This window comes from Hyla sarda, unplaced genomic scaffold (assembly GCF_029499605.1).
Source record: "Hyla sarda isolate aHylSar1 unplaced genomic scaffold, aHylSar1.hap1 scaffold_271, whole genome shotgun sequence".
Lineage (NCBI taxonomy): Eukaryota > Metazoa > Chordata > Amphibia > Anura > Hylidae > Hyla > Hyla sarda.
The window spans coordinates 246,998-272,106 of NW_026609407.1; the positions used below are offsets into that span (position 1 = coordinate 246,998).

Here is a 25,109-nt window from a genome sequence, read left to right on the forward strand (position 1 = left end):
TCTGTCGCTGAACAGTCGCTTTTTATGTATTCAGCACCTATGTATAATGTTGTAAAAATGCTCTAGAAGCTAAAGTCGCAGAAATGTCACACATATTTGGCCTGCAACTTTCTGTGCGACAAATTCAGACAGGAAAAATCAGTATAAATCCTTAGAAAATTATCCCCCAGTGTCTCCATCTGCTGGCGGTATTGAATAAGCATTGCTGCACTGATGGGGTATGCATTAGACGAAAAAAAAGAAGAAAAAGAAGAATAATACGCCCAGAAAAGAGGCGAAAAGGAGAAAAACGTAAAAAAACGTGAAAAAAAAGTAAGAGGAAGAGAAGGGAAAAAAAGGTGGAAATGGGTTTAAAAGTGATTTCGGCGGAGAAATATATATATATATATATATATATATATATATATATATATATGCGCACACACACACATAGATATAAACGTATTCTCCGTTGAGATATTGCAGCCGCTGCTGTGTCCAGGCCCAGGAGCCTTAGCACTGTGCTGTGATGTCACTCAATACCACTGACATCACTAGGTGTAAACAACATCTCTCCTTTGCTGTGTATGTGACTATGGAGCTGTTTGGTGATGTCGTCTATTACGGCCTTCATAGAAGCAACAGGAGATTGTTGCATCCATCTTGAACCCTCAGAACTACAGTGCTATGATGTCACTCACTTCCACAGGCCTTGCAGAGTGTAAACAACAACAACCCAGCTTTGTTGTGTATGTAACCAAAGGGATTTGTGATGTCACCTAGAACCTTCACAGCAGCGACAGCTTTATGAGGAGCATCAGCACTGCTCTGCCTGAGCAGAACCATCACCGCCATAGGTTGTCAAATAACCCGGATTTAACCCACACAGGTAAGTCCAATGGGGTGCAGGCATGTCCTCTATGCTTACAGCTTCCCGTGGGTGTTGGTTTGATACCGTTTGGGGACAGCCAAGGAGGCATCTGCAGGCAACAAAGGTAGGTGTGTGCTTGTGTGTGTGTTTCCTATGCAGATCCTAAGCCCAGTGTCACATGCAAGTAGGAGGAGTAAGAAGGGTTCCTGGCAAATCCGGGTTATGGATTGCATTTAAAAAGGCCCCGTGGGAGTGCAATGGGCCCCTGTCTTGCTGCTTAGCAATAATGGTATGGGTTTAGGTTCTGCTGTGTGTACTGGTGGTTGACTGCCCCCCAGCCCAGAGTGTGCATGGAAAATTGTCTGGCAGCCTCCCTGACAGCAAGCAGTGATAGTGCCCATGAAGGGGACCTTGTTGGGCCCGCCCCTTTCACGGTTATCGCTTCTCGGCCTTTTGGCTAAGATCAAGTGTAGTATCTGTTCTTATCAGTTTAATATCTGATACGTCCCCTATCTGGGGACCATATATTAAATGGATTTTTGAGAACGGGGGCCGATTTCGAAGCTTGCTTCCGTCGCCCTATGCATTGACCCGATATGGCAGTATCTTCGGGTACAGTGCACCACCCCCTTACAGGGTTAAAAAGAAAGATTCCTACTTTCATTGCTACCTGCTTGCTGGCTAGCCAGCTAGCCAGCCCTGTGGGCCTTGCTGCTGCTGCAGCCAATAAACAAAAGGTGGTGCTGCTGCTGCTTCTGCTGCTTCTGCTTCTGCTTGTGTCTGGCCCCTGTTGGAGCGTCCAGGCACAGGACTTCTGCTGCTGCTGACTAAATGGCCTCCTTAATTGGATCATTTGAGTAGCCAGCACACCTGTGCAGGTAGGGCATGACATGATAGGCAGCTGCCTTGATAGCGGGTGGGTGCTGAATGTTCCTAATTGACAAAATAAGATTAATGCTTATGAAGAAATATAAAATCTCATCCCTTCCCCAATATCGCGCCACACCCCTACCCCTTAATTCCCTGGTTGAACGTGATGGACATATGTCTTTTTTCGACCGTACTAACTATGTAACTATGTAACATAACATGGGGGGGGGGGGGGTCTCCTGGCTGTTCACACAGGTGTGTCATTGCTGTACATTGACCATGCATTGCTTCTGTGGTATTGCAAAGGCAAAGACAAATGCTTCCAGCCATCCATTGCACTAATGGATTGGTCATCAGCTGGCTGTCTATGTCCCGCATCAATATAGACCAAAGTACAGAGGGTTAGGCTATGCTATTGTGCACCTACCTGATGCATCAGAAGGTGCGAGGCCCTTGCTAAATTCTGTGCACAGACTTTGAGATCTATGCTTTAGACTGTATCTAAACCTGCTCCAACATGGACTGACATTCTGGCCTACTTTCAGCCGATGCGACTTGTCTGTCGCTGAACAGTCGCTTTTTATGTATTCAGCACCTATGTATAATGTTGTAAAAATGCTCTAGAAGCTAAAGTCGCAGAAATGTCACACATATTTGGCCTGCAACTTTCTGTGCGACAAATTCAGACAGGAAAAATCAGTATAAATCCTTAGAAAATTATCCCCCAGTGTCTCCATCTGCTGGCGGTATTGAATAAGCATTGCTGCACTGATGGGGTATGCATTAGACGAAAAAAAAGAAGAAAAAGAAGAATAATACGCCCAGAAAAGAGGCGAAAAGGAGAAAAACGTAAAAAAACGTGAAAAAAAAGTAAGAGGAAGAGAAGGGAAAAAAAGGTGGAAATGGGTTTAAAAGTGATTTCGGCGGAGAAATATATATATATATATATATATATATATATATATATATATATATGCGCACACACACACATAGATATAAACGTATTCTCCGTTGAGATATTGCAGCCGCTGCTGTGTCCAGGCCCAGGAGCCTTAGCACTGTGCTGTGATGTCACTCAATACCACTGACATCACTAGGTGTAAACAACATCTCTCCTTTGCTGTGTATGTGACTATGGAGCTGTTTGGTGATGTCGTCTATTACGGCCTTCATAGAAGCAACAGGAGATTGTTGCATCCATCTTGAACCCTCAGAACTACAGTGCTATGATGTCACTCACTTCCACAGGCCTTGCAGAGTGTAAACAACAACAACCCAGCTTTGTTGTGTATGTAACCAAAGGGATTTGTGATGTCACCTAGAACCTTCACAGCAGCGACAGCTTTATGAGGAGCATCAGCACTGCTCTGCCTGAGCAGAACCATCACCGCCATAGGTTGTCAAATAACCCGGATTTAACCCACACAGGTAAGTCCAATGGGGTGCAGGCATGTCCTCTATGCTTACAGCTTCCCGTGGGTGTTGGTTTGATACCGTTTGGGGACAGCCAAGGAGGCATCTGCAGGCAACAAAGGTAGGTGTGTGCTTGTGTGTGTGTTTCCTATGCAGATCCTAAGCCCAGTGTCACATGCAAGTAGGAGGAGTAAGAAGGGTTCCTGGCAAATCCGGGTTATGGATTGCATTTAAAAAGGCCCCGTGGGAGTGCAATGGGCCCCTGTCTTGCTGCTTAGCAATAATGGTATGGGTTTAGGTTCTGCTGTGTGTACTGGTGGTTGACTGCCCCCCAGCCCAGAGTGTGCATGGAAAATTGTCTGGCAGCCTCCCTGACAGCAAGCAGTGATAGTGCCCATGAAGGGGACCTTGTTGGGCCCGCCCCTTTCACGGTTATCGCTTCTCGGCCTTTTGGCTAAGATCAAGTGTAGTATCTGTTCTTATCAGTTTAATATCTGATACGTCCCCTATCTGGGGACCATATATTAAATGGATTTTTGAGAACGGGGGCCGATTTCGAAGCTTGCTTCCGTCGCCCTATGCATTGACCCGATATGGCAGTATCTTCGGGTACAGTGCACCACCCCCTTACAGGGTTAAAAAGAAAGATTCCTACTTTCATTGCTACCTGCTTGCTGGCTAGCCAGCTAGCCAGCCCTGTGGGCCTTGCTGCTGCTGCTGCAGCCAAAAAACAAAAGGTGGTGCTGCTGCTGCTTCTGCTGCTTCTGCTGCTTCTGCTTCTGCTTGTGTCTGGCCCCTGTTGGAGCGTCCAGGCACAGGACTTCTGCTGCTGCTGACTAAATGGCCTCCTTAATTGGATCATTTGAGTAGCCAGCACACCTGTGCAGGTAGGGCATGACATGATAGGCAGCTGCCTTGATAGCGGGTGGGTGCTGAATGTTCCTAATTGACAAAATAAGATTAATGCTTATGAAGAAATATAAAATCTCATCCCTTCCCCAATATCGCGCCACACCCCTACCCCTTAATTCCCTGGTTGAACGTGATGGACATATGTCTTTTTTCGACCGTACTAACTATGTAACTATGTAACATAACATGGGGGGGGGGTCTCCTGGCTGTTCACACAGGTGTGTCATTGCTGTACATTGACCATGCATTGCTTCTGTGGTATTGCAAAGGCAAAGACAAATGCTTCCAGCCATCCATTGCACTAATGGATTGGTCATCAGCTGGCTGTCTATGTCCCGCATCAATATAGACCAAAGTACAGAGGGTTAGGCTATGCTATTGTGCACCTACCTGATGCATCAGAAGGTGCGAGGCCCTTGCTAAATTCTGTGCACAGACTTTGAGATCTATGCTTTAGACTGTATCTAAACCTGCTCCAACATGGACTGACATTCTGGCCTACTTTCAGCCGATGCGACTTGTCTGTCGCTGAACAGTCGCTTTTTATGTATTCAGCACCTATGTATAATGTTGTAAAAATGCTCTAGAAGCTAAAGTCGCAGAAATGTCACACATATTTGGCCTGCAACTTTCTGTGCGACAAATTCAGACAGGAAAAATCAGTATAAATCCTTAGAAAATTATCCCCCAGTGTCTCCATCTGCTGGCGGTATTGAATAAGCATTGCTGCACTGATGGGGTATGCATTAGACGAAAAAAAAGAAGAAAAAGAAGAATAATACGCCCAGAAAAGAGGCAAAAAGGAGAAAAACGTAAAAAAACGTGAAAAAAAAGTAAGAGGAAGAGAAGGGAAAAAAAGGTGGAAATGGGTTTAAAAGTGATTTCGGCGGAGAAATATATATATATATATATATATATATATATATATATATATATATATATGCGCACACACACACATAGATATAAACGTATTCTCCGTTGAGATATTGCAGCCGCTGCTGTGTCCAGGCCCAGGAGCCTTAGCACTGTGCTGTGATGTCACTCAATACCACTGACATCACTAGGTGTAAACAACATCTCTCCTTTGCTGTGTATGTGACTATGGAGCTGTTTGGTGATGTCGTCTATTACGGCCTTCATAGAAGCAACAGGAGATTGTTGCATCCATCTTGAACCCTCAGAACTACAGTGCTATGATGTCACTCACTTCCACAGGCCTTGCAGAGTGTAAACAACAACAACCCAGCTTTGTTGTGTATGTAACCAAAGGGATTTGTGATGTCACCTAGAACCTTCACAGCAGCGACAGCTTTATGAGGAGCATCAGCACTGCTCTGCCTGAGCAGAACCATCACCGCCATAGGTTGTCAAATAACCCGGATTTAACCCACACAGGTAAGTCCAATGGGGTGCAGGCATGTCCTCTATGCTTACAGCTTCCCGTGGGTGTTGGTTTGATACCGTTTGGGGACAGCCAAGGAGGCATCTGCAGGCAACAAAGGTAGGTGTGTGCTTGTGTGTGTGTTTCCTATGCAGATCCTAAGCCCAGTGTCACATGCAAGTAGGAGGAGTAAGAAGGGTTCCTGGCAAATCCGGGTTATGGATTGCATTTAAAAAGGCCCCGTGGGAGTGCAATGGGCCCCTGTCTTGCTGCTTAGCAATAATGGTATGGGTTTAGGTTCTGCTGTGTGTACTGGTGGTTGACTGCCCCCCAGCCCAGAGTGTGCATGGAAAATTGTCTGGCAGCCTCCCTGACAGCAAGCAGTGATAGTGCCCATGAAGGGGACCTTGTTGGGCCCGCCCCTTTCACGGTTATCGCTTCTCGGCCTTTTGGCTAAGATCAAGTGTAGTATCTGTTCTTATCAGTTTAATATCTGATACGTCCCCTATCTGGGGACCATATATTAAATGGATTTTTGAGAACGGGGGCCGATTTCGAAGCTTGCTTCCGTCGCCCTATGCATTGACCCGATATGGCAGTATCTTCGGGTACAGTGCACCACCCCCTTACAGGGTTAAAAAGAAAGATTCCTACTTTCATTGCTACCTGCTTGCTGGCTAGCCAGCTAGCCAGCCCTGTGGGCCTTGCTGCTGCTGCAGCCAATAAACAAAAGGTGGTGCTGCTGCTGCTTCTGCTGCTTCTGCTTCTGCTTGTGTCTGGCCCCTGTTGGAGCGTCCAGGCACAGGACTTCTGCTGCTGCTGACTAAATGGCCTCCTTAATTGGATCATTTGAGTAGCCAGCACACCTGTGCAGGTAGGGCATGACATGATAGGCAGCTGCCTTGATAGCGGGTGGGTGCTGAATGTTCCTAATTGACAAAATAAGATTAATGCTTATGAAGAAATATAAAATCTCATCCCTTCCCCAATATCGCGCCACACCCCTACCCCTTAATTCCCTGGTTGAACGTGATGGACATATGTCTTTTTTCGACCGTACTAACTATGTAACTATGTAACATAACATGGGGGGGGGGGGGGTCTCCTGGCTGTTCACACAGGTGTGTCATTGCTGTACATTGACCATGCATTGCTTCTGTGGTATTGCAAAGGCAAAGACAAATGCTTCCAGCCATCCATTGCACTAATGGATTGGTCATCAGCTGGCTGTCTATGTCCCGCATCAATATAGACCAAAGTACAGAGGGTTAGGCTATGCTATTGTGCCCTACCTGATGCATCAGAAGGTGCGAGGCCCTTGCTAAATTCTGTGCACAGACTTTGAGATCTATGCTTTAGACTGTATCTAAACCTGCTCCAACATGGACTGACATTCTGGCCTACTTTCAGCCGATGCGACTTGTCTGTCGCTGAACAGTCGCTTTTTATGTATTCAGCACCTATGTATAATGTTGTAAAAATGCTCTAGAAGCTAAAGTCGCAGAAATGTCACACATATTTGGCCTGCAACTTTCTGTGCGACAAATTCAGACAGGAAAAATCAGTATAAATCCTTAGAAAATTATCCCCCAGTGTCTCCATCTGCTGGCGGTATTGAATAAGCATTGCTGCACTGATGGGGTATGCATTAGACGAAAAAAAAGAAGAAAAAGAAGAATAATACGCCCAGAAAAGAGGCGAAAAGGAGAAAAACGTAAAAAAACGTGAAAAAAAAGTAAGAGGAAGAGAAGGGAAAAAAAGGTGGAAATGGGTTTAAAAGTGATTTCGGCGGAGAAATATATATATATATATATATATATATATATATATATATATATGCGCACACACACACATAGATATAAACGTATTCTCCGTTGAGATATTGCAGCCGCTGCTGTGTCCAGGCCCAGGAGCCTTAGCACTGTGCTGTGATGTCACTCAATACCACTGACATCACTAGGTGTAAACAACATCTCTCCTTTGCTGTGTATGTGACTATGGAGCTGTTTGGTGATGTCGTCTATTACGGCCTTCATAGAAGCAACAGGAGATTGTTGCATCCATCTTGAACCCTCAGAACTACAGTGCTATGATGTCACTCACTTCCACAGGCCTTGCAGAGTGTAAACAACAACAACCCAGCTTTGTTGTGTATGTAACCAAAGGGATTTGTGATGTCACCTAGAACCTTCACAGCAGCGACAGCTTTATGAGGAGCATCAGCACTGCTCTGCCTGAGCAGAACCATCACCGCCATAGGTTGTCAAATAACCCGGATTTAACCCACACAGGTAAGTCCAATGGGGTGCAGGCATGTCCTCTATGCTTACAGCTTCCCGTGGGTGTTGGTTTGATACCGTTTGGGGACAGCCAAGGAGGCATCTGCAGGCAACAAAGGTAGGTGTGTGCTTGTGTGTGTGTTTCCTATGCAGATCCTAAGCCCAGTGTCACATGCAAGTAGGAGGAGTAAGAAGGGTTCCTGGCAAATCCGGGTTATGGATTGCATTTAAAAAGGCCCCGTGGGAGTGCAATGGGCCCCTGTCTTGCTGCTTAGCAATAATGGTATGGGTTTAGGTTCTGCTGTGTGTACTGGTGGTTGACTGCCCCCCAGCCCAGAGTGTGCATGGAAAATTGTCTGGCAGCCTCCCTGACAGCAAGCAGTGATAGTGCCCATGAAGGGGACCTTGTTGGGCCCGCCCCTTTCACGGTTATCGCTTCTCGGCCTTTTGGCTAAGATCAAGTGTAGTATCTGTTCTTATCAGTTTAATATCTGATACGTCCCCTATCTGGGGACCATATATTAAATGGATTTTTGAGAACGGGGGCCGATTTCGAAGCTTGCTTCCGTCGCCCTATGCATTGACCCGATATGGCAGTATCTTCGGGTACAGTGCACCACCCCCTTACAGGGTTAAAAAGAAAGATTCCTACTTTCATTGCTACCTGCTTGCTGGCTAGCCAGCTAGCCAGCCCTGTGGGCCTTGCTGCTGCTGCAGCCAATAAACAAAAGGTGGTGCTGCTGCTGCTTCTGCTGCTTCTGCTTCTGCTTGTGTCTGGCCCCTGTTGGAGCGTCCAGGCACAGGACTTCTGCTGCTGCTGACTAAATGGCCTCCTTAATTGGATCATTTGAGTAGCCAGCACACCTGTGCAGGTAGGGCATGACATGATAGGCAGCTGCCTTGATAGCGGGTGGGTGCTGAATGTTCCTAATTGACAAAATAAGATTAATGCTTATGAAGAAATATAAAATCTCATCCCTTCCCCAATATCGCGCCACACCCCTACCCCTTAATTCCCTGGTTGAACGTGATGGACATATGTCTTTTTTCGACCGTACTAACTATGTAACTATGTAACATAACATGGGGGGGGGGGGGGGTCTCCTGGCTGTTCACACAGGTGTGTCATTGCTGTACATTGACCATGCATTGCTTCTGTGGTATTGCAAAGGCAAAGACAAATGCTTCCAGCCATCCATTGCACTAATGGATTGGTCATCAGCTGGCTGTCTATGTCCCGCATCAATATAGACCAAAGTACAGAGGGTTAGGCTATGCTATTGTGCACCTACCTGATGCATCAGAAGGTGCGAGGCCCTTGCTAAATTCTGTGCACAGACTTTGAGATCTATGCTTTAGACTGTATCTAAACCTGCTCCAACATGGACTGACATTCTGGCCTACTTTCAGCCGATGCGACTTGTCTGTCGCTGAACAGTCGCTTTTTATGTATTCAGCACCTATGTATAATGTTGTAAAAATGCTCTAGAAGCTAAAGTCGCAGAAATGTCACACATATTTGGCCTGCAACTTTCTGTGCGACAAATTCAGACAGGAAAAATCAGTATAAATCCTTAGAAAATTATCCCCCAGTGTCTCCATCTGCTGGCGGTATTGAATAAGCATTGCTGCACTGATGGGGTATGCATTAGACGAAAAAAAAGAAGAAAAAGAAGAATAATACGCCCAGAAAAGAGGCGAAAAGGAGAAAAACGTAAAAAAACGTGAAAAAAAAGTAAGAGGAAGAGAAGGGAAAAAAAGGTGGAAATGGGTTTAAAAGTGATTTCGGCGGAGAATATATATATATATATATATATATATATATATATATATATATATATATGCGCACACACACACATAGATATAAACGTATTCTCCGTTGAGATATTGCAGCCGCTGCTGTGTCCAGGCCCAGGAGCCTTAGCACTGTGCTGTGATGTCACTCAATACCACTGACATCACTAGGTGTAAACAACATCTCTCCTTTGCTGTGTATGTGACTATGGAGCTGTTTGGTGATGTCGTCTATTACGGCCTTCATAGAAGCAACAGGAGATTGTTGCATCCATCTTGAACCCTCAGAACTACAGTGCTATGATGTCACTCACTTCCACAGGCCTTGCAGAGTGTAAACAACAACAACCCAGCTTTGTTGTGTATGTAACCAAAGGGATTTGTGATGTCACCTAGAACCTTCACAGCAGCGACAGCTTTATGAGGAGCATCAGCACTGCTCTGCCTGAGCAGAACCATCACCGCCATAGGTTGTCAAATAACCCGGATTTAACCCACACAGGTAAGTCCAATGGGGTGCAGGCATGTCCTCTATGCTTACAGCTTCCCGTGGGTGTTGGTTTGATACCGTTTGGGGACAGCCAAGGAGGCATCTGCAGGCAACAAAGGTAGGTGTGTGCTTGTGTGTGTGTTTCCTATGCAGATCCTAAGCCCAGTGTCACATGCAAGTAGGAGGAGTAAGAAGGGTTCCTGGCAAATCCGGGTTATGGATTGCATTTAAAAAGGCCCCGTGGGAGTGCAATGGGCCCCTGTCTTGCTGCTTAGCAATAATGGTATGGGTTTAGGTTCTGCTGTGTGTACTGGTGGTTGACTGCCCCCCAGCCCAGAGTGTGCATGGAAAATTGTCTGGCAGCCTCCCTGACAGCAAGCAGTGATAGTGCCCATGAAGGGGACCTTGTTGGGCCCGCCCCTTTCACGGTTATCGCTTCTCGGCCTTTTGGCTAAGATCAAGTGTAGTATCTGTTCTTATCAGTTTAATATCTGATACGTCCCCTATCTGGGGACCATATATTAAATGGATTTTTGAGAACGGGGGCCGATTTCGAAGCTTGCTTCCGTCGCCCTATGCATTGACCCGATATGGCAGTATCTTCGGGTACAGTGCACCACCCCCTTACAGGGTTAAAAAGAAAGATTCCTACTTTCATTGCTACCTGCTTGCTGGCTAGCCAGCTAGCCAGCCCTGTGGGCCTTGCTGCTGCTGCAGCCAAAAAACAAAAGGTGGTGCTGCTGCTGCTTCTGCTGCTTCTGCTTCTGCTTGTGTCTGGCCCCTGTTGGAGCGTCCAGGCACAGGACTTCTGCTGCTGCTGACTAAATGGCCTCCTTAATTGGATCATTTGAGTAGCCAGCACACCTGTGCAGGTAGGGCATGACATGATAGGCAGCTGCCTTGATAGCGGGTGGGTGCTGAATGTTCCTAATTGACAAAATAAGATTAATGCTTATGAAGAAATATAAAATCTCATCCCTTCCCCAATATCGCGCCACACCCCTACCCCTTAATTCCCTGGTTGAACGTGATGGACATATGTCTTTTTTCGACCGTACTAACTATGTAACTATGTAACATAACATGGGGGGGGGGGGGGGGTCTCCTGGCTGTTCACACAGGTGTGTCATTGCTGTACATTGACCATGCATTGCTTCTGTGGTATTGCAAAGGCAAAGACAAATGCTTCCAGCCATCCATTGCACTAATGGATTGGTCATCAGCTGGCTGTCTATGTCCCGCATCAATATAGACCAAAGTACAGAGGGTTAGGCTATGCTATTGTGCACCTACCTGATGCATCAGAAGGTGCGAGGCCCTTGCTAAATTCTGTGCACAGACTTTGAGATCTATGCTTTAGACTGTATCTAAACCTGCTCCAACATGGACTGACATTCTGGCCTACTTTCAGCCGATGCGACTTGTCTGTCGCTGAACAGTCGCTTTTTATGTATTCAGCACCTATGTATAATGTTGTAAAAATGCTCTAGAAGCTAAAGTCGCAGAAATGTCACACATATTTGGCCTGCAACTTTCTGTGCGACAAATTCAGACAGGAAAAATCAGTATAAATCCTTAGAAAATTATCCCCCAGTGTCTCCATCTGCTGGCGGTATTGAATAAGCATTGCTGCACTGATGGGGTATGCATTAGACGAAAAAAAAGAAGAAAAAGAAGAATAATACGCCCAGAAAAGAGGCGAAAAGGAGAAAAACGTAAAAAAACGTGAAAAAAAAGTAAGAGGAAGAGAAGGGAAAAAAAGGTGGAAATGGGTTTAAAAGTGATTTCGGCGGAGAATATATATATATATATATATATATATATATATATATATATATATATGCGCACACACACACATAGATATAAACGTATTCTCCGTTGAGATATTGCAGCCGCTGCTGTGTCCAGGCCCAGGAGCCTTAGCACTGTGCTGTGATGTCACTCAATACCACTGACATCACTAGGTGTAAACAACATCTCTCCTTTGCTGTGTATGTGACTATGGAGCTGTTTGGTGATGTCGTCTATTACGGCCTTCATAGAAGCAACAGGAGATTGTTGCATCCATCTTGAACCCTCAGAACTACAGTGCTATGATGTCACTCACTTCCACAGGCCTTGCAGAGTGTAAACAACAACAACCCAGCTTTGTTGTGTATGTAACCAAAGGGATTTGTGATGTCACCTAGAACCTTCACAGCAGCGACAGCTTTATGAGGAGCATCAGCACTGCTCTGCCTGAGCAGAACCATCACCGCCATAGGTTGTCAAATAACCCGGATTTAACCCACACAGGTAAGTCCAATGGGGTGCAGGCATGTCCTCTATGCTTACAGCTTCCCGTGGGTGTTGGTTTGATACCGTTTGGGGACAGCCAAGGAGGCATCTGCAGGCAACAAAGGTAGGTGTGTGCTTGTGTGTGTGTTTCCTATGCAGATCCTAAGCCCAGTGTCACATGCAAGTAGGAGGAGTAAGAAGGGTTCCTGGCAAATCCGGGTTATGGATTGCATTTAAAAAGGCCCCGTGGGAGTGCAATGGGCCCCTGTCTTGCTGCTTAGCAATAATGGTATGGGTTTAGGTTCTGCTGTGTGTACTGGTGGTTGACTGCCCCCCAGCCCAGAGTGTGCATGGAAAATTGTCTGGCAGCCTCCCTGACAGCAAGCAGTGATAGTGCCCATGAAGGGGACCTTGTTGGGCCCGCCCCTTTCACGGTTATCGCTTCTCGGCCTTTTGGCTAAGATCAAGTGTAGTATCTGTTCTTATCAGTTTAATATCTGATACGTCCCCTATCTGGGGACCATATATTAAATGGATTTTTGAGAACGGGGGCCGATTTCGAAGCTTGCTTCCGTCGCCCTATGCATTGACCCGATATGGCAGTATCTTCGGGTACAGTGCACCACCCCCTTACAGGGTTAAAAAGAAAGATTCCTACTTTCATTGCTACCTGCTTGCTGGCTAGCCAGCTAGCCAGCCCTGTGGGCCTTGCTGCTGCTGCAGCCAAAAAACAAAAGGTGGTGCTGCTGCTGCTTCTGCTGCTTCTGCTGCTTCTGCTTCTGCTTGTGTCTGGCCCCTGTTGGAGCGTCCAGGCACAGGACTTCTGCTGCTGCTGACTAAATGGCCTCCTTAATTGGATCATTTGAGTAGCCAGCACACCTGTGCAGGTAGGGCATGACATGATAGGCAGCTGCCTTGATAGCGGGTGGGTGCTGAATGTTCCTAATTGACAAAATAAGATTAATGCTTATGAAGAAATATAAAATCTCATCCCTTCCCCAATATCGCGCCACACCCCTACCCCTTAATTCCCTGGTTGAACGTGATGGACATATGTCTTTTTTCGACCGTACTAACTATGTAACTATGTAACATAACATGGGGGGGGGGGGGGGTCTCCTGGCTGTTCACACAGGTGTGTCATTGCTGTACATTGACCATGCATTGCTTCTGTGGTATTGCAAAGGCAAAGACAAATGCTTCCAGCCATCCATTGCACTAATGGATTGGTCATCAGCTGGCTGTCTATGTCCCGCATCAATATAGACCAAAGTACAGAGGGTTAGGCTATGCTATTGTGCACCTACCTGATGCATCAGAAGGTGCGAGGCCCTTGCTAAATTCTGTGCACAGACTTTGAGATCTATGCTTTAGACTGTATCTAAACCTGCTCCAACATGGACTGACATTCTGGCCTACTTTCAGCCGATGCGACTTGTCTGTCGCTGAACAGTCGCTTTTTATGTATTCAGCACCTATGTATAATGTTGTAAAAATGCTCTAGAAGCTAAAGTCGCAGAAATGTCACACATATTTGGCCTGCAACTTTCTGTGCGACAAATTCAGACAGGAAAAATCAGTATAAATCCTTAGAAAATTATCCCCCAGTGTCTCCATCTGCTGGCGGTATTGAATAAGCATTGCTGCACTGATGGGGTATGCATTAGACGAAAAAAAAGAAGAAAAAGAAGAATAATACGCCCAGAAAAGAGGCGAAAAGGAGAAAAACGTAAAAAAACGTGAAAAAAAAGTAAGAGGAAGAGAAGGGAAAAAAAGGTGGAAATGGGTTTAAAAGTGATTTCGGCGGAGAAATATATATATATATATATATATATATATATATATATATATATATATGCGCACACACACACATAGATATAAACGTATTCTCCGTTGAGATATTGCAGCCGCTGCTGTGTCCAGGCCCAGGAGCCTTAGCACTGTGCTGTGATGTCACTCAATACCACTGACATCACTAGGTGTAAACAACATCTCTCCTTTGCTGTGTATGTGACTATGGAGCTGTTTGGTGATGTCGTCTATTACGGCCTTCATAGAAGCAACAGGAGATTGTTGCATCCATCTTGAACCCTCAGAACTACAGTGCTATGATGTCACTCACTTCCACAGGCCTTGCAGAGTGTAAACAACAACAACCCAGCTTTGTTGTGTATGTAACCAAAGGGATTTGTGATGTCACCTAGAACCTTCACAGCAGCGACAGCTTTATGAGGAGCATCAGCACTGCTCTGCCTGAGCAGAACCATCACCGCCATAGGTTGTCAAATAACCCGGATTTAACCCACACAGGTAAGTCCAATGGGGTGCAGGCATGTCCTCTATGCTTACAGCTTCCCGTGGGTGTTGGTTTGATACCGTTTGGGGACAGCCAAGGAGGCATCTGCAGGCAACAAAGGTAGGTGTGTGCTTGTGTGTGTGTTTCCTATGCAGATCCTAAGCCCAGTGTCACATGCAAGTAGGAGGAGTAAGAAGGGTTCCTGGCAAATCCGGGTTATGGATTGCATTTAAAAAGGCCCCGTGGGAGTGCAATGGGCCCCTGTCTTGCTGCTTAGCAATAATGGTATGGGTTTAGGTTCTGCTGTGTGTACTGGTGGTTGACTGCCCCCCAGCCCAGAGTGTGCATGGAAAATTGTCTGGCAGCCTCCCTGACAGCAAGCAGTGATAGTGCCCATGAAGGGGACCTTGTTGGGCCCGCCCCTTTCACGGTTATCGCTTCTCGGCCTTTTGGCTAAGATCAAGTGTAGTATCTGTTCTTATCAGTTTAATATCTGATACGTCCCCTATCTGGGGACCATATATTAAATGGATTTTTGAGAACGGGGGCCGATTTCGAAGCTTGCTTCCGTCGCCCTATGCATTGACCCGATATGGCAGTATCTTCGGGTACAGTGCACCACCCCCTTACAGGGTTAAAAAGAAAGATTCCTACTTTCATTGCTACCTGCTTGCTGGCTAGCCAGCTAGCCAGCCCTGTGGGCCTTGCTGCTGCTGCAGCCAAAAAACAAAAGGTGGTGCTGCTGCTGCTTCTGCTGCTTCTGCTTCTGCTTGTGTCTGGCCCCTGTTGGAGCGTCCAGGCACAGGACTTCTGCTGCTGCTGACTAAATGGCCTCCTTAATTGGATCATTTGAGTAGCCAGCACACCTGTGCAGGTAGGGCATGACATGATAGGCAGCTGCCTTGATAGCGGGTGGGTGCTGAATGTTCCTAATTGACAAAATAAGATTAATGCTTATGAAGAAATATAAAATCTCATCCCTTCCCCAATATCGCGCCACACCCCTACCCCTTAATTCCCTGGTTGAACGTGATGGACATATGTCTTTTTTCGACCGTACTAACTATGTAACTATGTAACATAACATGGGGGGGGGGGGGGTCTCCTGGCTGTTCACACAGGTGTGTCATTGCTGTACATTGACCATGCATTGCTTCTGTGGTATTGCAAAGGCAAAGACAAATGCTTCCAGCCATCCATTGCACTAATGGATTGGTCATCAGCTGGCTGTCTATGTCCCGCATCAATATAGACCAAAGTACAGAGGGTTAGGCTATGCTATTGTGCACCTACCTGATGCATCAGAAGGTGCGAGGCCCTTGCTAAATTCTGTGCACAGACTTTGAGATCTATGCTTTAGACTGTATCTAAACCTGCTCCAACATGGACTGACATTCTGGCCTACTTTCAGCCGATGCGACTTGTCTGTCGCTGAACAGTCGCTTTTTATGTATTCAGCACCTATGTATAATGTTGTAAAAATGCTCTAGAAGCTAAAGTCGCAGAAATGTCACACATATTTGGCCTGCAACTTTCTGTGCGACAAATTCAGACAGGAAAAATCAGTATAAATCCTTAGAAAATTATCCCCCAGTGTCTCCATCTGCTGGCGGTATTGAATAAGCATTGCTGCACTGATGGGGTATGCATTAGACGAAAAAAAAGAAGAAAAAGAAGAATAATACGCCCAGAAAAGAGGCGAAAAGGAGAAAAACGTAAAAAAACGTGAAAAAAAAGTAAGAGGAAGAGAAGGGAAAAAAAGGTGGAAATGGGTTTAAAAGTGATTTCGGCGGAGAAATATATATATATATATATATATATATATATATATATATATATATATGCGCACACACACACATAGATATAAACGTATTCTCCGTTGAGATATTGCAGCCGCTGCTGTGTCCAGGCCCAGGAGCCTTAGCACTGTGCTGTGATGTCACTCAATACCACTGACATCACTAGGTGTAAACAACATCTCTCCTTTGCTGTGTATGTGACTATGGAGCTGTTTGGTGATGTCGTCTATTACGGCCTTCATAGAAGCAACAGGAGATTGTTGCATCCATCTTGAACCCTCAGAACTACAGTGCTATGATGTCACTCACTTCCACAGGCCTTGCAGAGTGTAAACAACAACAACCCAGCTTTGTTGTGTATGTAACCAAAGGGATTTGTGATGTCACCTAGAACCTTCACAGCAGCGACAGCTTTATGAGGAGCATCAGCACTGCTCTGCCTGAGCAGAACCATCACCGCCATAGGTTGTCAAATAACCCGGATTTAACCCACACAGGTAAGTCCAATGGGGTGCAGGCATGTCCTCTATGCTTACAGCTTCCCGTGGGTGTTGGTTTGATACCGTTTGGGGACAGCCAAGGAGGCATCTGCAGGCAACAAAGGTAGGTGTGTGCTTGTGTGTGTGTTTCCTATGCAGATCCTAAGCCCAGTGTCACATGCAAGTAGGAGGAGTAAGAAGGGTTCCTGGCAAATCCGGGTTATGGATTGCATTTAAAAAGGCCCCGTGGGAGTGCAATGGGCCCCTGTCTTGCTGCTTAGCAATAATGGTATGGGTTTAGGTTCTGCTGTGTGTACTGGTGGTTGACTGCCCCCCAGCCCAGAGTGTGCATGGAAAATTGTCTGGCAGCCTCCCTGACAGCAAGCAGTGATAGTGCCCATGAAGGGGACCTTGTTGGGCCCGCCCCTTTCACGGTTATCGCTTCTCGGCCTTTTGGCTAAGATCAAGTGTAGTATCTGTTCTTATCAGTTTAATATCTGATACGTCCCCTATCTGGGGACCATATATTAAATGGATTTTTGAGAACGGGGGCCGATTTCGAAGCTTGCTTCCGTCGCCCTATGCATTGACCCGATATGGCAGTATCTTCGGGTACAGTGCACCACCCCCTTACAGGGTTAAAAAGAAAGATTCCTACTTTCATTGCTACCTGCTTGCTGGCTAGCCAGCTAGCCAGCCCTGTGGGCCTTGCTGCTGCTGCAGCCAAAAAACAAAAGGTGGTGCTGCTGCTGCTTCTGCTTCTGCTTGTGTCTGGCCCCTGTTGGAGCGTCCAGGCACAGGACTTCTGCTGCTGCTGACTAAATGGCCTCCTTAATTGGATCATTTGAGTAGCCAGCACACCTGTGCAGGTAGGGCATGACATGATAGGCAGCTGCCTTGATAGCGGGTGGGTGCTGAATGTTCCTAATTGACAAAATAAGATTAATGCTTATGAAGAAATATAAAATCTCATCCCTTCCCCAATATCGCGCCACACCCCTACCCCTTAATTCCCTGGTTGAACGTGATGGACATATGTCTTTTTTCGACCGTACTAACTATGTAACTATGTAACATAACATGGGGGGGGGGGGGGGGGGGGTCTCCTGGCTGTTCACACAGGTGTGTCATTGCTGTACATTGACCATGCATTGCTTCTGTGGTATTGCAAAGGCAAAGACAAATGCTTCCAGCCATCCATTGCACTAATGGATTGGTCATCAGCTGGCTGTCTATGTCCCGCATCAATATAGACCAAAGTACAGAGGGTTAGGCTATGCTATTGTGCACCTACCTGATGCATCAGAAGGTGCGAGGCCCTTGCTAAATTCTGTGCACAGACTTTGAGATCTATGCTTTAGACTGTATCTAAACCTGCTCCAACATGGACTGACATTCTGGCCTACTTTCAGCCGATGCGACTTGTCTGTCGCTGAACAGTCGCTTTTTATGTATTCAGCACCTATGTATAATGTTGTAAAAATGCTCTAGAAGCTAAAGTCGCAGAAATGTCACACATATTTGGCCTGCAACTTTCTGTGCGACAAATTCAGACAGGAAAAATCAGTATAAATCCTTAGAAAATTATCCCCCAGTGTCTCCATCTGCTGGCGGTATTGAATAAGCATTGCTGCACTGATGGGGTATGCATTAGACGAAAAAAAAGAAGAAAAAGAAGAATAATACGCCCAGAAAAGAGGCGAAAAGGAGAAAAACGTAAAAAAACGTGAAAAAAAAGTAAGAGGAAGAGAAGGGAAAAAAAGGTGGAAATGGGTTTAAAAGTGATTTCGGCGGAGAAATATATATATATATATATATATATATATATATATATATATGCGCACACACACACATAGATATAAACGTATTCTCCGTTGAGATATTGCAGCCGCTGCTGTGTCCAGGCCCAGGAGCCTTAGCACTGTGCTGTGATGTCACTCAATACCACTGACATCACTAGGTGTAAACAACATCTCTCCTTTGCTGTGTATGTGACTATGGAGCTGTTTGGTGATGTCGTCTATTACGGCCTTCATAGAAGCAACAGGAGATTGTTGCATCCATCTTGAACCCTCAGAACTACAGTGCTATGATGTCACTCACTTCCACAGGCCTTGCAGAGTGTAAACAACAACAACCCAGCTTTGTTGTGTATGTAACCATAGGGATTTGTGATGTCACCTAGAACCTTCACAGCAGCGACAGCTTTATGAGGAGCATCAGCACTGCTCTGCCTGAGCAGAACCATCACCGCCATAGGTTGTCAAATAACCCGGATTTAACCCACACAGGTAAGTCCAATGGGGTGCAGGCATGTCCTCTATGCTTACAGCTTCCCGTGGGTGTTGGTTTGATACCGTTTGGGGACAGCCAAGGAGGCATCTGCAGGCAACAAAGGTAGGTGTGTGCTTGTGTGTGTGTTTCCTATGCAGATCCTAAGCCCAGTGTCACATGCAAGTAGGAGGAGTAAGAAGGGTTCCTGGCAAATCCGGGTTATGGATTGCATTTAAAAAGGCCCCGTGGGAGTGCAATGGGCCCCTGTCTTGCTGCTTAGCAATAATGGTATGGGTTTAGGTTCTGCTGTGTGTACTGGTGGTTGACTGCCCCCCAGCCCAGAGTGTGCATGGAAAATTGTCTGGCAGCCTCCCTGACAGCAAGCAGTGATAGTGCCCATGAAGGGGACCTTGTTGGGCCCGCCCCTTTCACGGTTATCGCTTCTCGGCCTTTTGGCTAAGATCAAGTGTAGTATCTGTTCTTATCAGACGGTTCCTGGGCGGGTGAGCCCGTGCGGCTCATCAACGTGTATGCCTCCCCTGAGAGGGATGTCCGACTGGAGGTTCTCCAGGCCCTGCGGGCTGAACTCGCCACCACTAGAGCAGTAGTGTTGGGTGGTGACTTCAACTGCCCCATTGAGGTGGAGGGGCGCAGTTCTGGCACATCCGCCAGCCTGGACGTGACGTCTAAACTGCTGATTGAGATGGTGACGGAGGCATCCTTGCAGGACGTTGTCGGGTCCATCGGGAACGGCTCCGTAAACTATACGTGGAGCCGCCCCGATGGCTCGCTCCGTTCTCGGATAGACTTCATCTTCACTTCGAGAGCAGTCAGAAAGGTGTCGTACTCTATGGTCCCCTGCTTCTTCTCTGACCACAGGGCCATTCGATTCCGGGGGACTCTGGGCCATGGATTCCCACCTGGCCCGGGCTCCTGGAAGTTGAATTGTGCCCTGTTGGAGCAGAGGGAGGTCATGGAGGAACTTAGGGATGCTTACCTTGTATGGCGAAATGACAAATGTCTGTTCAAGTGCATCAGCGATTGGTGGGAATATGTTAAAGTCGAATTCCGTTGTTTCTTTCAGGCAAAAGGCAGACAACAGGCGTGTGCGAAGAAGTGGGACTTGAGGAAACTGCAGCGCGAGCTGCGGTCCCTGCAGGACCTGCTCCAGTGTGGCTGGGACGTCAGGGAGGAGCTGGAAGAGACCAAAAAGAGCTTGAAAAGGCACTTTGAGGAGGAATCCAAGCGAATCGTCTTTCGTTCCAAGGTGGAGAACCTGGAGAAGGGTGAGAAATGTAACTCTTTCTTTTTCAGGAAGCTCCATGCCGGCCACACGCCCCTGACTGAGCTACGAGATGAGACCGGACACATGAGGAGCGGCAAGGAGGAAGTGGTGGGGGTCGTCCACGACTTCTACGGCAACCTCTACGCCCCCAAGTCATCCGACCCCGAAGCCGCCGAGAGGTTCCTGTCAGGTGTCACTAACGTTGTTGATCCCGCAGGTGCGGCGGCTATGGACGATCCCTTGACGGTGGGGGAGCTGCTCTCTGCCGCTAAATCCTTTAAGCCCGGCAGGACCCCGGGCAGTGACGGTCTCCCAGCCGAGCTCTACGTAGCGCTGGGTGACCTGATCTGTCCGGACCTGTTGGAGGTGTACGAGGAGATGGTGGTGGGGGGCAGAATGCCTCCGTCGTTGAGGGAAGGGATGATCACGATCTTGTATAAGCGGAAGGGGGAGAGATGTGACCTGAAAAACTGGCGTCCCATCTCTCTCCTGAACGTGGACTACAAGATCCTCGCCAAGGTGCTGGCCAACAGGCTGAAACCTGTCATGGGGCAGATCGTCCATCCGGACCAGACCTGCAGCATTCCTGGCCGCAGGATTGCCGACAGCCTTGCCCTTGTGAGAGACACGGTCCATTACATCCAGGACCGCGGGGGCCGCGCCGCCCTGGTCAGCTTAGATCAGGAGAAGGCGTTCGACCGTGTCTCCCACGCATTCATGGACAGGGTTTTGCGCAGGCTGGGTCTGGGGAAGATGTTTTGCTCTTTTGTTAACGTTATGTATTTTGACATTTACAGCACGGTGTTGGTGAACGGCTGGAAGACTGACCCCTTTCCTATTCTTTCAGGGGTTAGACAAGGCTGCCCTCTTTCACCTCTCCTTTTTGTTTGTGTTATAGAGCTCTTCGCTGAGACTATCCGGCAGAATGGAGAGATCAGAGGGATCACCGCACCAGGACCAGATCGCCACGAGGTCAAGTGCTCGCTCTACATGGACGACGTGACCGTCTTCTGCGCTGACCAGCGTTCGGTGACTGCACTCGTCCAGACCTGCGAGGACTTCGGCAGAGCTTCGGGGGCAAAAGTCAACTGCGGGAAGTCGGAGGCCATGCTCTTCGGGGAATGGCACCTGGCTTCTTCCGCCCCCTTCCCCTTTACTATTAAGCCGGACTTCATTCAAATTCTTGGAGTCTGGTTCGGGAAGGAAGGAGCGGCCCTTAAGTCTTGGCAAGACCGACTAGGAAGGATAAACTCGAAGATCGGACTGTGGAGCTCCAGAAAGCTCACGATGGAAGGCAAGGCACTTGTCCTGCGGAGTGAAGTTTTGCCTGTGCTCCAATATACCGCACAGGCCTGGCCTCCCCATACCACCGTTTGCAAGGCCATCACCCGGACAGTGTTTGGCTTCGTCTGGGGCAAAATGGACAGAGTCAAGAGGACCGTGATGTACAAGGAACCCCGCAAGGGTGGGAAGGGAATACCCGACATCCCCGCTCTGCTGAGGGCCTCCTTTGCATGTGTCACGGTGCAGCGGACTCTTGTAGAAAAGACTGGCTCAGCGGGCAGGTCCATGTCTCGCTTGCTTCTCATGCCCCTCTGGAGACAGCTGGGCTGGGACAAGTGGGACAGCTCCATCCCTTACAACTGGAACACTCCCTGGTTCTATGGGGATGTTGTCCGGTTTGTGAGGGAGCACCAGCTGGAAGGACTGAAACCAGACCTATGGAAGCCAAAGACAATCCACAAGCTCATCCGAGCTAAGGACTCGACCGAGCTGGTTCCGGGACTCCCCGCAGCCACTGCAGAGACAGTTTGGAACAATGTGGCCTCAAAGCGGCTTACCAATGGACACAAGGACTTGTCGTGGATGGCCGTCATGGGAGGTCTCTCTCTCAGGTCATTCATGCATGCCCGCAACCTGTGCAAGACCCGGTACTGCCCCCGTTGCCCCTACGTGGAGGAAACATCTTTCCACGTGTTTTGGCAGTGCCCCTTTGCACAGGGTCTGTTGGACGCCCTAGAACAGGAACTCAGAGACTCAGTGCCCAGGAGCTGCCTATCGTACCATTCGGTGCTTTACGGCCTGTTCCCTGGGACCCACGACGTGGAGGCCATCCAGGAGGCCTGGCGCCTTATGAACTGTTTTAAGGACGCAGTGTGGCTTGCCAGGAACCGCCTCGTGATCAACAGGGAAAACATGTCCGTCCGGGACTGCCGCAGGTTCATCAAGAACCTGCTTAGAGACTATTCCATCTTGGACAGCTCGGCCGTTGATGAGGAAGAAGAGGAGTGAAGACCCCTCTCCTTCTCCCATGTCTCCCTGAAGATACAGCCCAACAGTTTGGCCCTGTGATCCGCCCCCTCCCTACCCCCACATAGTCGCCCACACCCCTACCCCGATCACAGATTGTATTATTTGGTTTTTGTTTGATCTCTTGTGCCTTTATATTGCAGGATTGAGCTGAATGTTAGAGTAGCATGGTGTGCGATGTATAGCTTAGGGAACCTTTGCTGTGTATTGTACTATCATGCTTTGTGTGACTGTAATTTATTGTACGACTTGTAATGACTGAACGGAAAATAAAGCTCTTTCAATCAAAAATCTGTTCTTATCAGTTTAATATCTGATACGTCCCCTATCTGGGGACCATATATTAAATGGATTTTTGAGAACGGGGGCCGATTTCGAAGCTTGCTTCCGTCGCCCTATGCATTGACCCGATATGGCAGTATCTTCGGGTACAGTGCACCACCCCCTTACAGGGTTAAAAAGAAAGATTCCTACTTTCATTGCTACCTGCTTGCTGGCTAGCCAGCTAGCCAGCCCTGTGGGCCTTGCTGCTGCTGCAGCCAAAAAACAAAAGGTGGTGCTGCTGCTGCTTCTGCTTGTGTCTGGCCCCTGTTGGAGCGTCCAGGCACAGGACTTCTGCTGCTGCTGACTAAATGGCCTCCTTAATTGGATCATTTGAGTAGCCAGCACACCTGTGCAGGTAGGGCATGACATGATAGGCAGCTGCCTTGATAGCGGGTGGGTGCTGAATGTTCCTAATTGACAAAATAAGATTAATGCTTATGAAGAAATATAAAATCTCATCCCTTCCCCAATATCGCGCCACACCCCTACCCCTTAATTCCCTGGTTGAACGTGATGGACATATGTCTTTTTTCGACCGTACTAACTATGTAACTATGTAACATAACATGGGGGGGGGGGTCTCCTGGCTGTTCACACAGGTGTGTCATTGCTGTACATTGACCATGCATTGCTTCTGTGGTATTGCAAAGGCAAAGACAAATGCTTCCAGCCATCCATTGCACTAATGGATTGGTCATCAGCTGGCTGTCTATGTCCCGCATCAATATAGACCAAAGTACAGAGGGTTAGGCTATGCTATTGTGCACCTACCTGATGCATCAGAAGGTGCGAGGCCCTTGCTAAATTCTGTGCACAGACTTTGAGATCTATGCTTTAGACTGTATCTAAACCTGCTCCAACATGGACTGACATTCTGGCCTACTTTCAGCCGATGCGACTTGTCTGTCGCTGAACAGTCGCTTTTTATGTATTCAGCACCTATGTATAATGTTGTAAAAATGCTCTAGAAGCTAAAGTCGCAGAAATGTCACACATATTTGGCCTGCAACTTTCTGTGCGACAAATTCAGACAGGAAAAATCAGTATAAATCCTTAGAAAATTATCCCCCAGTGTCTCCATCTGCTGGCGGTATTGAATAAGCATTGCTGCACTGATGGGGTATGCATTAGACGAAAAAAAAGAAGAAAAAGAAGAATAATACGCCCAGAAAAGAGGCGAAAAGGAGAAAAACGTAAAAAAACGTGAAAAAAAAGTAAGAGGAAGAGAAGGGAAAAAAAGGTGGAAATGGGTTTAAAAGTGATTTCGGCGGAGAAATATATATATATATATATATATATATATATATATATATATATATATATGCGCACACACACACATAGATATAAACGTATTCTCCGTTGAGATATTGCAGCCGCTGCTGTGTCCAGGCCCAGGAGCCTTAGCACTGTGCTGTGATGTCACTCAATACCACTGACATCACTAGGTGTAAACAACATCTCTCCTTTGCTGTGTATGTGACTATGGAGCTGTTTGGTGATGTCGTCTATTACGGCCTTCATAGAAGCAACAGGAGATTGTTGCATCCATCTTGAACCCTCAGAACTACAGTGCTATGATGTCACTCACTTCCACAGGCCTTGCAGAGTGTAAACAACAACAACCCAGCTTTGTTGTGTATGTAACCAAAGGGATTTGTGATGTCACCTAGAACCTTCACAGCAGCGACAGCTTTATGAGGAGCATCAGCACTGCTCTGCCTGAGCAGAACCATCACCGCCATAGGTTGTCAAATAACCCGGATTTAACCCACACAGGTAAGTCCAATGGGGTGCAGGCATGTCCTCTATGCTTACAGCTTCCCGTGGGTGTTGGTTTGATACCGTTTGGGGACAGCCAAGGAGGCATCTGCAGGCAACAAAGGTAGGTGTGTGCTTGTGTGTGTGTTTCCTATGCAGATCCTAAGCCCAGTGTCACATGCAAGTAGGAGGAGTAAGAAGGGTTCCTGGCAAATCCGGGTTATGGATTGCATTTAAAAAGGCCCCGTGGGAGTGCAATGGGCCCCTGTCTTGCTGCTTAGCAATAATGGTATGGGTTTAGGTTCTGCTGTGTGTACT

At 47.3% G+C, this 25,109-nt stretch overlaps 8 non-coding genes and 2 pseudogenes across 8 annotated transcripts; all 10 read left to right on the forward strand.

The window, feature by feature from the left end:
• Window positions 1–1,287: 1,287 nt before the first annotated feature.
• On the forward strand, window positions 1,288–1,478 carry LOC130325270 (U2 spliceosomal RNA). Its single transcript, XR_008870119.1, has one exon. It is a non-coding gene; the product is annotated as a U2 spliceosomal RNA (small nuclear RNA).
• Window positions 1,479–3,567: 2,089 nt separating this feature from the next.
• Window positions 3,568–3,758, forward strand: LOC130325272 (U2 spliceosomal RNA). Its single transcript, XR_008870121.1, has one exon. It is a non-coding gene; the product is annotated as a U2 spliceosomal RNA (small nuclear RNA).
• Window positions 3,759–5,859: 2,101 nt separating this feature from the next.
• Window positions 5,860–6,050, forward strand: LOC130325273 (U2 spliceosomal RNA). The gene has a single exon (XR_008870122.1). It is a non-coding gene; the product is annotated as a U2 spliceosomal RNA (small nuclear RNA).
• Window positions 6,051–8,136: 2,086 nt separating this feature from the next.
• On the forward strand, window positions 8,137–8,327 carry LOC130325274 (U2 spliceosomal RNA). Its single transcript, XR_008870123.1, has one exon. It is a non-coding gene; the product is annotated as a U2 spliceosomal RNA (small nuclear RNA).
• A 2,093-nt stretch (window positions 8,328–10,420) lies between these two features.
• On the forward strand, window positions 10,421–10,611 carry LOC130325275 (U2 spliceosomal RNA). Its single transcript, XR_008870124.1, has one exon. It is a non-coding gene; the product is annotated as a U2 spliceosomal RNA (small nuclear RNA).
• Window positions 10,612–12,703: 2,092 nt separating this feature from the next.
• Window positions 12,704–12,894, forward strand: LOC130325277 (U2 spliceosomal RNA). The gene has a single exon (XR_008870125.1). It is a non-coding gene; the product is annotated as a U2 spliceosomal RNA (small nuclear RNA).
• A 2,101-nt stretch (window positions 12,895–14,995) lies between these two features.
• On the forward strand, window positions 14,996–15,186 carry LOC130325278 (U2 spliceosomal RNA). Its single transcript, XR_008870126.1, has one exon. It is a non-coding gene; the product is annotated as a U2 spliceosomal RNA (small nuclear RNA).
• Window positions 15,187–17,277: 2,091 nt separating this feature from the next.
• LOC130325279 (U2 spliceosomal RNA) lies at window positions 17,278–17,468 on the forward strand. Its single transcript, XR_008870127.1, has one exon. It is a non-coding gene; the product is annotated as a U2 spliceosomal RNA (small nuclear RNA).
• A 2,082-nt stretch (window positions 17,469–19,550) lies between these two features.
• LOC130325348 (U2 spliceosomal RNA) lies at window positions 19,551–19,681 on the forward strand (annotated as a pseudogene).
• A 3,299-nt stretch (window positions 19,682–22,980) lies between these two features.
• LOC130325338 (U2 spliceosomal RNA) lies at window positions 22,981–23,153 on the forward strand (annotated as a pseudogene).
• The last annotated feature ends 1,956 nt before the right edge of the window (window positions 23,154–25,109 follow it).